This window comes from Spermophilus citellus, assembly GCF_964194105.1.
Source record: "Spermophilus citellus genome assembly, chromosome: 6".
Classification (NCBI taxonomy): domain Eukaryota; kingdom Metazoa; phylum Chordata; class Mammalia; order Rodentia; family Sciuridae; genus Spermophilus; species Spermophilus citellus.
In genome coordinates, this window is record NC_138187.1 from 90,464,462 (window position 1) to 90,476,967 (window position 12,506).

Genomic DNA, 12,506 nt, shown 5'->3' on the forward strand with positions numbered 1-12,506 from the left:
TTAACAAATGAACTTTCAAATCATTATCCAACCTTTGTAGACCATGAAATATTGTCATTTTCACTCTTATTATACCTTCCACAAAAGAGTGTGAATTAACTTTAAGGGCTCACACTAATGTGATTGATCCCTTACAACATGAGTACATTTTCTTATTTGTAAATCTATATCCTCACACCATACATATTTTTCCAGCCAGTGTTTAGATCCGTCATATATAGTTACAGGTGTGGGCCAGAGGTTACAAAGCACATTGCTCTTTGTTCAAGAGCCTGTTATCAATCTGGCCCCTGGTTGGCATCTGGGAACTTTGATTTTTCAGTTTTTAATAACACACAAAGATCGTGAAGGTTCCTAAATGGCATGAACATTGCAGTTTATCTAGGCATTCTTCAGTTATGTGCATAGTCCTGTTGTGCCAGGGCAGTGGGATAGGTTACCAAAAGACCAGAGAAAATACCTGGAGACTCCATATAGGCAAAAGTCCTTATTGAGAAATGCTTACAGGGAGGGTCCAGCAGTGACAGGCTGAACAGACAGCACCTGCCTCCCTCACATTGGTCCATGTAAATAGAAGCAGAGTGATTACTTCTCATTATAGACACATTTGTTCTAGAGAGTTGGTAAAGAAGTGAAAAGCAATGAATTCCAAACATCAGTATGTGGAGCTCAATGATAGTCACTTCATTCCTGGATGGGGCTTTGGCACCTATAAACCTCAAGAGGTAACAGTAAGGGGTTGGGTTGAGGGTTCATAAGAAAGTAGAGACAAGTTAAATGGAATCCAATCTAGGTTGCCAAGTTAGTTGTTCCTTATGTGACTCTGAAAGACTCACATGTTCTCTCTTTCTTCAAGCTAGAGCTATTCCAGGCACAGGAGAGACAATGTTCAGACATTGCTCTACATCATTGTCTGATTTCAGTCTATTCAACCAATTTAGTAAAAGATGAATGTCAGCACTTGGTTTGCACTGGTACTGGTTTCTGTTTATTTCCATACTTCAGGAAATCTTTTTTCATTCCAAAAAGGCAAGATCCAGAGACATCTGTGTGGCAAAATGTACAGAAGATGAAAAGTACAGATAAATGATGAGGATTCCTTCCTTTCTGCTCTGAGGTAGCCTTCAGCCTCTCACAGAAAATGGTGGACCTGAGCTGAGTAGAATTTTCCATGTGCTCTTAACTGTGGGAAATTTACATGAATGTATAATATAATATCCTGATAAATCAAACTGGGACCTAACAAGGATATTTGTAAATTATTGGTCATCATTCATGTGTGTTATATTGACAGATGACCCTCTGAAGTGGAGTGATCTAAGTTCACTAGACTTGAAAGAATTTTGTATTCAAATATCACCCTGTGACCACTCAATTATTTACAGGGATCAAGTTCTGTAAAGTTTAAATTTGAACTTTTTGCTTCTGCAAGAGTTAAGGAAACAGCCAGAGAGCAATTGTGAAGACCCATGCCAGGACTTGGTAGGTTGTAGGGCAAAGTCTCATGAAGGGTGCAAGTGTTACTCCAAGTGCCCTTATTCCTGAGAAATTCAGGGGTAGAATCAGCAGAAGGCAAACAGGAACAGAATCACATTTATTTTGATTTCTTGGAAAGAGAAATTTCTGATAATTTTAAATCAGAAAAGAGCAGTTTGATTTGCCTTTTTAATATTCAACAAATAAACTTTCAAATCATCTTCCAAATTTTGTAGACTATGCAGTAAATGCCATTTCCACTCCATATATTTTGCACAAAAGAGACTTATTTAGCTTTAAGGGCTGATGCTTATGTGAATAATCCCTTATAAGAAGAATATAATTTCTTATTTGTAAGTCTATATCCTTTGAATATATATAAACATGTGTGTGTGTGTGTGTGTGTGTGTGTATTTCCAGCAAGTGTTTAGTTCTGTTGTGTAGAGATACAGTCAGAGAGCCAGAGGTCACATAGCATGTTGCTCTTTGTTCAAGAGCCTATTATTGATCCTACCCTTGGCTGAAATCTGGAAACTTTGATTTTTTTTACATTATTATAATACACAAGGATACTAAAAGTCCCTAAAGGGTAAAGACAGTGGAGTTTATTTGTGTATTCTGTAGCCATGTTCATAGTCCCATTGTGCCGGAAAAAATACCTGCAGAGTGCATATGAGAAAAATGTCCTTATTTAGAAATTATCTCAACAACTTTTGTTGTAGAAAATATTTTCCATGTGGTTTCAAAATTAGTTTATTGGGAATTAGTGTATTCTGTGTGTCTTCACTTGGAGAAGATTCATATGAACTTGCATTGTATTTCTTCTGTAATCAATCACATGCCCTCTTCCCCTGTGTTAATTTTACTTAGTGACGTTATCACATAAATTAGTCCTTCCAGAAATTCAGTGAACTTGAATTGCTCCTAGGGTTCACTAATGCCAGTGTACTAGGATTTATGTGTCTGGAGAGGCTTCTTGGATGCCAGATACTTCTCACTAACAAGGAAATACCCAAAGTGATTTTAAGGACATTACACCAAATACAGAACTAACACAAGATATGATCAGTTTTGTGAGGTCACTGCTTCTGTGCAGGATATTAAAAATAATCCTTTGGCAATTTCTTTCCTTCTTACAGAAGAGAAAAATGGACATTCAAAGTTCAGGGCATTAGCACCTTATCACATAATTCAGTAGTCTTACGAAAACATTGGGATATAAAATTCTTCCAGTCTATTGACCTGTCCTCTTTGCTCACTATAAGTTATCTCTCATACTATGGTTCTCCAAGTACTTCTTTTGGTCATTCCTCTAGGTTCCTAATAGTAAGACAATAGAGGCCACCAAAATAGCTATAGAAGCTGGGTTCCGCCATATTGATTGTGCTTATGTATATCAAGTAGAAGAGGAGGTAGGACTGGCCGTTAGAAGCAAGATTGCAGATGGCACTGTGAAGAGAGAAGACATATTCTATACTTCAAAGGTATTGTGTATACAGTGTAGAAATTACTGCAGTGTGATATAAAGAACTGAAAATTATGTTGGGTGATCAGTTGTTGTGGAAAGTGATTATTTGTACAATGTTTATTCACATAAAAATACAGTATCAAAAACAGAGAAAGGGGGCTGAGGTTGTGGCTCAGTGGTAGAGTGTTTGCCTCACATGTGTGAGGCACTGCATATAAATAAATGAATAAAATAAAAGTCCATCAACAATTAAAAAACAATTTTTTAAAAAAGCAGAGAAAGATTATGTATTCCTACTCAGAGTCTACAAATTTATGACTTCAAAGTTCTTAAATTTCTGACTCTCCAATCAGCAGTATGATTTTGTATTGCTTATGGAATCAGAATTATGACCAGATTATGGACTCATTGTCTCCTGATTGACTTTTTAAATTTTATTCATCATTCTGAATATCAACATTTCATTTGTCATTATAAAAGAACAATGTAGGACATTTCTATTTGTAGTAAACAAGACATAGTTAATGTATCTTGTTTATTAAGATGTTCAAAATGTGTTTCCCTTCAGTTCTTTAAATAAAAAATACTAATTCTTATTTCATGAAGTGAATGCATGAGTTAGACTAACAATAGCTTTGTAATATCTATGAACATAAATCAGAGATTAAATAATGCTATTATCTGATAAAAATTTTTATGTCACTTGTAATTTCTTCCATAGTTCAATTGATTGACTAATAATAGACAAAAATACAACCCAGTTTACATGAATAGGTCTGATCGATGGAAACCCAAGTCTTGAAGAGACTATCTTTCTTGTGATCACCATTTTCAATGCATAGATACATGCATGTCTCAATATGAAGTTAAACAATTCCTCCAAATATGGGTAATATATTAATCTAGTTTCATTTCCCTTTTTAACCTCTGTAGCTTTGGTCCACTTTTCTTCCACCCGAATTGTTCATTCTTGTTTGGAAAGATTATAAGTAATCCTCAGAATCTTCTCTGTTTATTTATCCATTATGTCTGTAGTACTAGAGACTTGCTTGCTTTTTGCCTTAGCCTGTTCCACTGATGTTAAATATGACTTTGGGGCTGTTCAAGTTTCAGGTCATTAATATTTGATAAGGACTCTTCATCTTCCAGCATCGAATCAAATTTGAATTGAAACTTGAATGACCATCTTAGATCCACATGTGTCCAGGTAGATAAAGACCACTCTTCAGCCTGTGTCATCACTGAAATCCATCATTGCTGGAGATCAAGCCCATGCAACCAGTGACTTACCCAGTGAAAGAGAGACATTTCCTTAGGGCAATGTATAGGCGCAGGAAAAATAACATAAGCTACTAGAAGACCCCATTAGGAGACCTGAGAATATCATATTTAATTATACATGTATAAATACATACATATATACAAATAAAATTAAATATATACATTATATGATGTAAAAGAATACAGGAAGCTAAGCATCTGAAGGTATTCCTTATACCTCCGCATGTAAAGAATTTGGAAATAGATGAATATAGACTGATGTTCCACATGTTTCAAGGAGCTTTAGTTTCCCATCCTCTAAGTATTTCTAGCAGCCTTGTTGTGCATGGACATATGAATTTGGCGAGATTGCTGTTATGATCACTTCTATTGCAGCCAGGGGAAGAGCTTTATCCAAAAAATGAAAATGGAAACTTAATATATGACTCACTGGATCTCTGTGCTGTATGGGAGGTGAGTGCCTGGATTAGTGATCTCACAGGAAGCCCACAGGGTGACAGTCAGGTATGCTTTCTCCTGAAATTGTGGGCCTAGAAACCATTATGTTTAGAATAGATTTCTTTATTAGGTGGTGGGGAGGAACACATTACTGGAATGTAACGGAGGGAAATAGAGGAGAAGAACTGAGGACAATGAGGAAATGCAACTCCTGCCTCCACATGCAGTCATGTCTGATGCCCCGAATTACTTTTCTGGCTCCCAACAATTTGCTCTATTATCTTTACCATTTTTCTCATCTTCTCAAGCAATTCATCAGCTTTCTTGTCATTCCTGGACAGTGCTCCTCGTAACAGTTCTGTCTTGCCTTCATAGTGACATAGTTGACTGTACGTATGCCTCTTCCCAACCCCTTCCTCCCAAGGTCATGGAGAAGTGCAAGGACGCAGGATTGGCCAAGTCCATCGGGGTGTCCAACTTTAACCGCAGGCAGCTGGAGATGATCCTGCATAAACCAGGCCTCAAGTATAAGCCTGTCTGCAACCAGGTGAGAGCCCTGAGCCTCCCTGCCATTTCTTTTTCATTTTCTTGTATCTGCAGCACTTCCAGGCGTCCATTCCCCCTCCCCACCCCGCCCCCAGTTCATTTGTCTTTGTGAAACAACAGTCTAGATTTAGTGCCACTATCTTGTAGGGTGTGGAAGATTCTCAATTTTATGCCTGTTGTTTGAAGTATTAGTGAAAATGAGGGGATAGTCATAGTGTTCAGTTTAAGAGAGCATCTGGTATATAAAGATGAATTAGGGAGAAAGTGGTTGTCCATCAGACTTCGGGGGCAAGTTGAGCTTGTACTTGAGCAATGAAGAATAACCTGAGACTGGATGGGTGAATATTCTGCAGAGGGAATTGTGTGTAGCAAAGAGGGCCAGTACATAGGAATGGACAGTGAGCAAGAAAAGACAGAAAATAGAAGATCAGTGGTCAGGGTTTGTGTGGAGGTTGGGTGCCTGCATCCTTGTTGTCTCTTATTTCAGCCTCTGGACACATAGAAATGCTTAACCGGAAGAGTAAAGTAGAGCTTGTGAAAGTTAAAGGACTAGAGGAAGTTACTTGTGTATGGTGATATTGATGCTGGATGGAATCCACATTCAGGAACTTTTAGCTGATTGTACATTTGGCCTTGTGCCTGAACCCCTCTTACTTGTTATTTTATGCTTTCAGATATCAAATCAACTGTGTATACCAATATATTCTGTGCATGGTTCTGGGCTCTACTTTTTGACAACTTTCAGTCATGGAGTAATGGTCTGTGGTTGGAACACAACTTATAAAATTCATGAATTCATGTGTAGAGGTCAAGTACTATAAATTTCAAATAAAAATGTTAAAAATTGAAAATATTTTTGCTGAATTTTTTATCATGAAGTTTTTTATACATACAAAAATTTTCAGAGTGTGATACCGGACGTCCATATTTTCCACCATGTGTCTAAAACTGTTGACTTTGCAGATCACTGTGAGATATTGATTTATGCAGGTATATCTGTATAAATATGTGTAATATTTTGCTAAATCTCTTCAAAGTAAATTGTAGATTCACTTTTAGAGAGCTCAGGGAACATATCTTAGGAATGAAGATGATCTCCCATGTAGCACATTTACGATACTACATCGAAAGGTAGCAGTAAGTCTCTCACGTCATCTAAATCCAATCTGTGTTCAAATGTCTGAAGTATCTCTTGTAGTTCTTTCCATCATCAGGACGAAACTCAGGTTCACATGTTCCTTCTGTCATGTTTCTTAACCTCTTTTCACACAGAAAATTCAGCTTTTCCACATGACATTAAACCATTTTTTAAACTATCTTATATATCATTTAATTTGTTTTACATTCACATTTTCAGTCAGTTAGGAGGTAGACTTGAATTTCTTCTTACAGATCAAGGGACTGCCGAAGAGCCAAGGAGCCAGAGTGGTCCAGCATCACACTAGAACAACATCAGACATGTTTCTCAGAGCAGCAGGCATGGGGTAATTAGAAAGCAAAAAGGTGAAACTCCCCAAAGAGAGAGCGAATCTTCACAGAGAAGAGGGATGGCATGTCCATCTTGCTTCCCAGTTTTGTTGGGTGTACCATTGAAGTCTTCTGAGTTCTGCTAGGTTCACCTCTTGAGTGTTGACTGACAGTAAGGTTTTTCTTCAGATTTTCAAGTCTCCACTGTGCAAGTTACTGCCCTGCAGAGGGGATATTTTCAGGTCAGGGTCACTTTGTCTCACATTGACTGATTCAAATTGGAACTCTAAGATCCCTGAGTTTTGAAATCTGTTTTTTCTTTTTCTTTTGATGAATAAATTTACCCAAATGTCACCTGCAGAATACTGACCAAATGTCTGTCAAACTTGTACTGTGAGTCTTTGACCAAATTCTTGATTTATGGCACAACATAATATCAAATTGAATTTTTAAAAATTCAGCTTCTTTTATTTGCAATTTTGTTTTCATATTAACATTAGAACCAGATACCTTCTACCTTGTCCACTGCAGGTAGAATGTCATGTTTATTACAACCAGAGGAAACAGCTGGACTTCTGCAAATCCAAAGGCTCTGATTTAATGATTTCCAGGATTGGCAATATGAAGTCTCATAGGCTAAAAACTTTCTACTTGTGTGATAGGTTTTTTATTTCAAGTTGACTGAAGATGATATGAAAGACCTAGATGGTCTGAACAGAAATTTTCGATATATTGTCATGCAGCTGTAAGTAACTTTGGTAGACATGTGCCTTTGTTTACTTTCAAGTCTTTCCATCTTTTCGGTGCAGTTTTGATCAGAATCCAGACACTGCAGTTGTTTGTCAAAGGGCTTCCATTGATGCTGTTGGGAGAACATTTGGTTTTGAGTTTGAAAATGTAGACATCTCAATGCAGAGGATAAAGTAGTTTTTGAGAAGAGAGATTCAAACTCAAGAGAAGGGTGTAGAAAAAAGGTCACTGAAGAGAACTTATAGTCATGAAAAATTTTTTTACTTTTTTGCAATGTTTTATAGTTATGGAGTCTGGCATTAGACATACATTATAAGTGAGGATAAACAAGGAATATATGTCCCTTCTGCAGATCAAAAATTTTCTTCATAATAGAAATTAATGGGATGATGTTTGAAAGGGGTTTAGACAATCCATGTTGACATGTGGTTAAATATTGGCATATATATTGTTATCATTACTAATATTTTTGTTAATATAGATACAAATGAAGAAGTAGGATCATATGTCAAGAGGCAGTAGCAAGCAATTAGCAATTCTTGTTACCTATTATATTTTAAGAAGTAATGATTTTCTGTTATATTATTTCTTAATTATAGAGATCTAAATAATGTATGGTGAGCTCTGGGGATTTGCATATATATCTTATAAACAACATTCGTTCCTTATCTGAATCTAACACCATATTGTGTGTGATGGGCAGTGAGCAAATAATTAATGAATTAGTTAAATGTAAGTGAGATTGCTAAAAATATACTGTACACCTAAAATAACTTTTGTATTGGTCAATATGTGAATTTATCCTTATACTAAACATGGCATAAATGGTTGTGTTTTCCTCACAAAGTAAGTGAATAATCGTGGTACTATCTGTTTCTGCTTTCACTGAGAATTTAAAATAAGAAAGGAGTTTTTTGATTTGGTAGATTGGGAGCTAAGGAGGAGCTGAGTGAATTCTTGTTTCTGTCAGTTCTTTGTGTTCTGTTCTTGGCAGGTGAGTAGAATTTGAATAATTTAGTTATAACTAAAAAACATCTCCTATAAAACTATGTTCATACATGTAGAAATGGCAGATTCTACAACCACTCAGGAAATATAATGGAGTTCCTAGGTAACACTTCTTTACCCCTGTAGAAATGGAGTCACTGAATCTATGTTACATATTTTTCTTTCTCATTTTAGTATTGCTGACCACCCAAATTATCCATTTTCTGATGAATATTAACCTGGACACTTTTGAACTGTCTTCTACTTGTATCCCCTGCATGGATAGTGATGCGGGAGACAGCTACTGATTGGATACATCACTTCTATTGTTATTTCATTCTTCTTAGCAACTGACATTCTACTACAGCAAAGTTGATCCGTCCAGTAAAAACAGCACTCAATTTTCATCAATTTTTGAAAAAAAAAGTTCATTTTCTCAAGATTCCGCATTCACTCTTTTATGCTTATGATTAGTTTTTTTTTTTATTCATTATGAACAAAGACTAATTTGGCTACCAGCTTGTAAGCTGGGGTTTGGTGATTCTAACACATTCCTAGGGTTGGAAAAGATAAGATTTCTAAGGCTTTAGGGAAATAGCAATTGATATTTATTAATCAATGCTTCTCTAGCCCATGGAATAATCAGAAAACACATTGCAGTTAGATGATGGTTCTTAGTCTGCAAGGTGAAGCACAAATGGCAGAGAGGAGCAGCAATCCAAGGGCTCCATTCCTGCAGCTCAAGATACCAGAGCTCCTGGAAACTGGGGAGTGAGGTTTTCCTTTCACATGGTTGTGAAGAAGGCAGGGGATCCAACCTGAAAGGAGCATGAGGAGTCAGATGTGCAAAGGTTGAAGAGGATGAGTTGGACACTTCTTTGCTTGGGACATACAAAGATTTGTGTGTGTGTGTGTGTGTGTGTGTGTGTGTGTGTGTGTGTGTGAGTGTGTGCATACGATTATACATAATATTGGGATTCATGATGCCAAATTTATATATGCACATAATATTCGATCAATCTCAATCCTAAATACTTTCCCCATCCTTTCTCTTCTCCTTCCCCTGATCTGTTTGATCTATTGTCCTGACCTTCTTTCTGTTATTTTTATTTTAATTCAGATAGTCTATATGTACATGTATATATGAGGATGATTTGATATGTTGATTTACTGTCATATGTATGGAAATAGCATAATAGGGTAAATTTTATTTCCTAGTTACTTCCCCATGCCTTCTTTTTTCCCCCTCTCTTCTTCCTCTTGATTCCCTTTCTCTACTCTGCTGTTCTTCCTTCCACCAAATATTCTTTTGATAATTATATGCTGTAGACAAAAAGGAATGTTTGAGTACTTTATTTAATGCCATAGCTGGAGTCATGATTAGCATTAAGAAAAAAAAAGCTGAAACAATCCTAATTACAATACATTTGTAAATATTTATGTCAATGAAGATGCATTCATAAAAAAGAATCTCATAAATCACTTGGAAATTTGGAATATAGAGTGATGTGAGAAAATGTTGGATTAGAAAATCTCTAGTTTTTTCCATGTAAACATCAAAAAATCATTAGATTCTGGTGAATTATCACTATACAAGTTCTATAAAGAGTCAGTTACCTAAAGCACCAGTGAAAGCATGCAATGAAGAAAACCAGGATTCAAAATGGTAGACAATATCAGTGTGTTTTTGCCCGTCATTGCCAAAGCTGCCTCGCACAATGTGGTCTTGGTCCATGGGCAGTGTACAAGAACTATCAATTTCTTTCTGCAAATCAAAGTAACTATACTAAAAGTTGCATCAAAAAAAAAAAAAAAACCACCCAATCAGTAAGTGGGCTAAGGAACTGAACAGACACTTCACAGAAGAAGAAATGCAATCGGTCAACAAATGTATAAAAAAAAAATGTTCAACATCTCTAGCAATTAGAGAAATGCACATCAATACTACACTAAGATTTCATCTTATTCCATTGAGAATGACAATCATTAAGAATATAGGCAACTATAATTGTTGGCCAGGATGTGGTTAAAAAGGTACTTTTTTCCATAGTGGAGGCTTGTGGGACTGCATCCACTATGGAAAGCTGTATGGAGATTCCTCAGAAAACTTGGAATGGAACCACCATTTGTCCCAGCTATCCCACTCTTAAGTTTATATGGAAAGGACTTAAACATCAATATTTATAGTAGCTCATGTCACAGTAGCTAAATTATGGAATCAATGTAGGTATCCCTCAATAGATGATGGATAAAGAAAATGTGGTTTATATATTAAATGGAATATTAGTTAGCTTTAAAGAAGAATGAAATTATGGCATTTGCCATTAATGAATGGAGCTGGAGAATATCATGCTAAGCAAAATAAGCCAATCCCCCCAAATCAAAGGCAGAATGTTTTCTCTAATATGTGGATGCTAATTCAAAATAAGGGGAGCACTAGAAAAGAATAGAGTTACCTTAGATTAGGTAGAGGGGAGTGAAGGGAGGGGAGGGGATGTGGGGATAGAAAGGATAGTATAATGAAACAGACATTATTACTTTATGTATATATATGACTGCATGATCAATGTGATTTAACAACATGTACACTCTGAAAAATGATAAATTATACCCATAAATATATATCAAAGTGCATAAATACATTCTACTGTTATATATAACTAACTGCTCTCTAGTAATATTAAAATTTTTTATGCATACTAGAAGCATTTTGATGACACAAAGAATGTGAAGCTTGTGCACAGTCATACAAGACATTTGCTGACAAACAGCAACCAATTTATCAATCTTATCATTACCTGATGTTAAAGGCCCTGGAATATTAGAGTGGGCTCATATGTGGCCTATAAAACATGGGTGTTGTCACATTTGCACCATTTTTTGCAGGATATAAAACAAATTGAATAACTCTTGTGACAATGTATACCCAATAGTTGAAGTTTCGATATTCTTAGTAACTCCAACTGCATATAAGCTGTCAGAATAAATATTAATGTGCTCATTTGCAAAATGACTTAAAGCACTAATGAGAGCTTGAAGTTCTGCTCATTAAGCAGAAGTATAGGAGGTTTGTATTACCTCTGTATGAGCATGACTATAAAAACCTGCTTTACCTGAGTTTGAGCCATCAGTGAATAGCATTAGTGCTCTACTTATTGACTGTGCTCGTATAATTTTTGGAAAAATAAAATCAGTTACCAAGGCAAATTGAATAATTCTATCACAAGGATAATGACTTTCTATCTGACCAGGAAAATTAGCAAAAGCTCTTTGCCAAGTATTAGAAGTTTGGAAAAGCCAATCATACTATTGAGCAGAAAATGGGTTGATTATAATATTAGATTCTGATCCAACCAGCTGTAAAATTGAGCAACAAAATTATGAAAAGGAGCTAATGACTTTTGAGGAGTGTGGGCTAAATGAATCCACTCAATAACTCCCAATGATTGCCATATCGTCCCTGTAGGAGCATAAGCATTTGGGAATATCAATAAATATATAGACTCTTTGGGGTTAATTCTATTAAGTTGAGTATTTCAACTTTTCTCCAAGCTGTTCTCACTTCTGTTGTGAACTGATGAGAAGAAGTTGGAGAAGGATCTCCCTGTAATATTTGAAACAAAGGACTTAAATCTATTACTCAGTACTTAGCTTTAAAGATGGTACCAGCCAATTTATATCACCTAATAGTGTTTGAAAATCATTAAGGGTGTGCAATTTTTTGACTCCTTATTTGTAAATTTTGAGGACAGATTCTGCGTCCTTCAATTATATGACCTAGATATAGAAAAGGAGATGTTCTCTGCACCTTTTCAGGTGCAAGCACAAACCCATTGCTGTGAGAAAAGTCTCTAATTGGGCAAAGATTTTTAAGAGTACGTCTGGATAGCATGAACTAAAAGCATATCATCCATCAGATGAATAATATATGCATCAGGGAATTTTTCCCTCACAGGCGTGATAGCCTGTGCCACGAAATTTTGACATAGGGTATGACTGTTACGCATTCCCTGAGGCAGCACTTTCCAGCAATATCTTTTAACTGGTCCTTTAAAATTCATTGCCGGGACACTAAAGGCAAACTTTTTACATC

The 12,506-nt window shown here is 36.1% G+C and overlaps 1 pseudogene across 1 annotated transcript; it reads left to right on the plus strand.

Annotated features, from left to right (window-relative positions):
* The first annotated feature begins 641 nt into the window (after positions 1-641).
* Positions 642-7,425, plus strand: LOC308652278 (aldo-keto reductase family 1 member C1-like; annotated as a pseudogene). Its single transcript has 7 exons — positions 642-725; positions 2,793-2,960; positions 3,878-3,927; positions 4,601-4,729; positions 5,088-5,210; positions 7,208-7,276; positions 7,339-7,425. The product of its transcript is annotated as an aldo-keto reductase family 1 member C1-like (transcript).
* Positions 7,426-12,506: the final 5,081 nt, after the last annotated feature.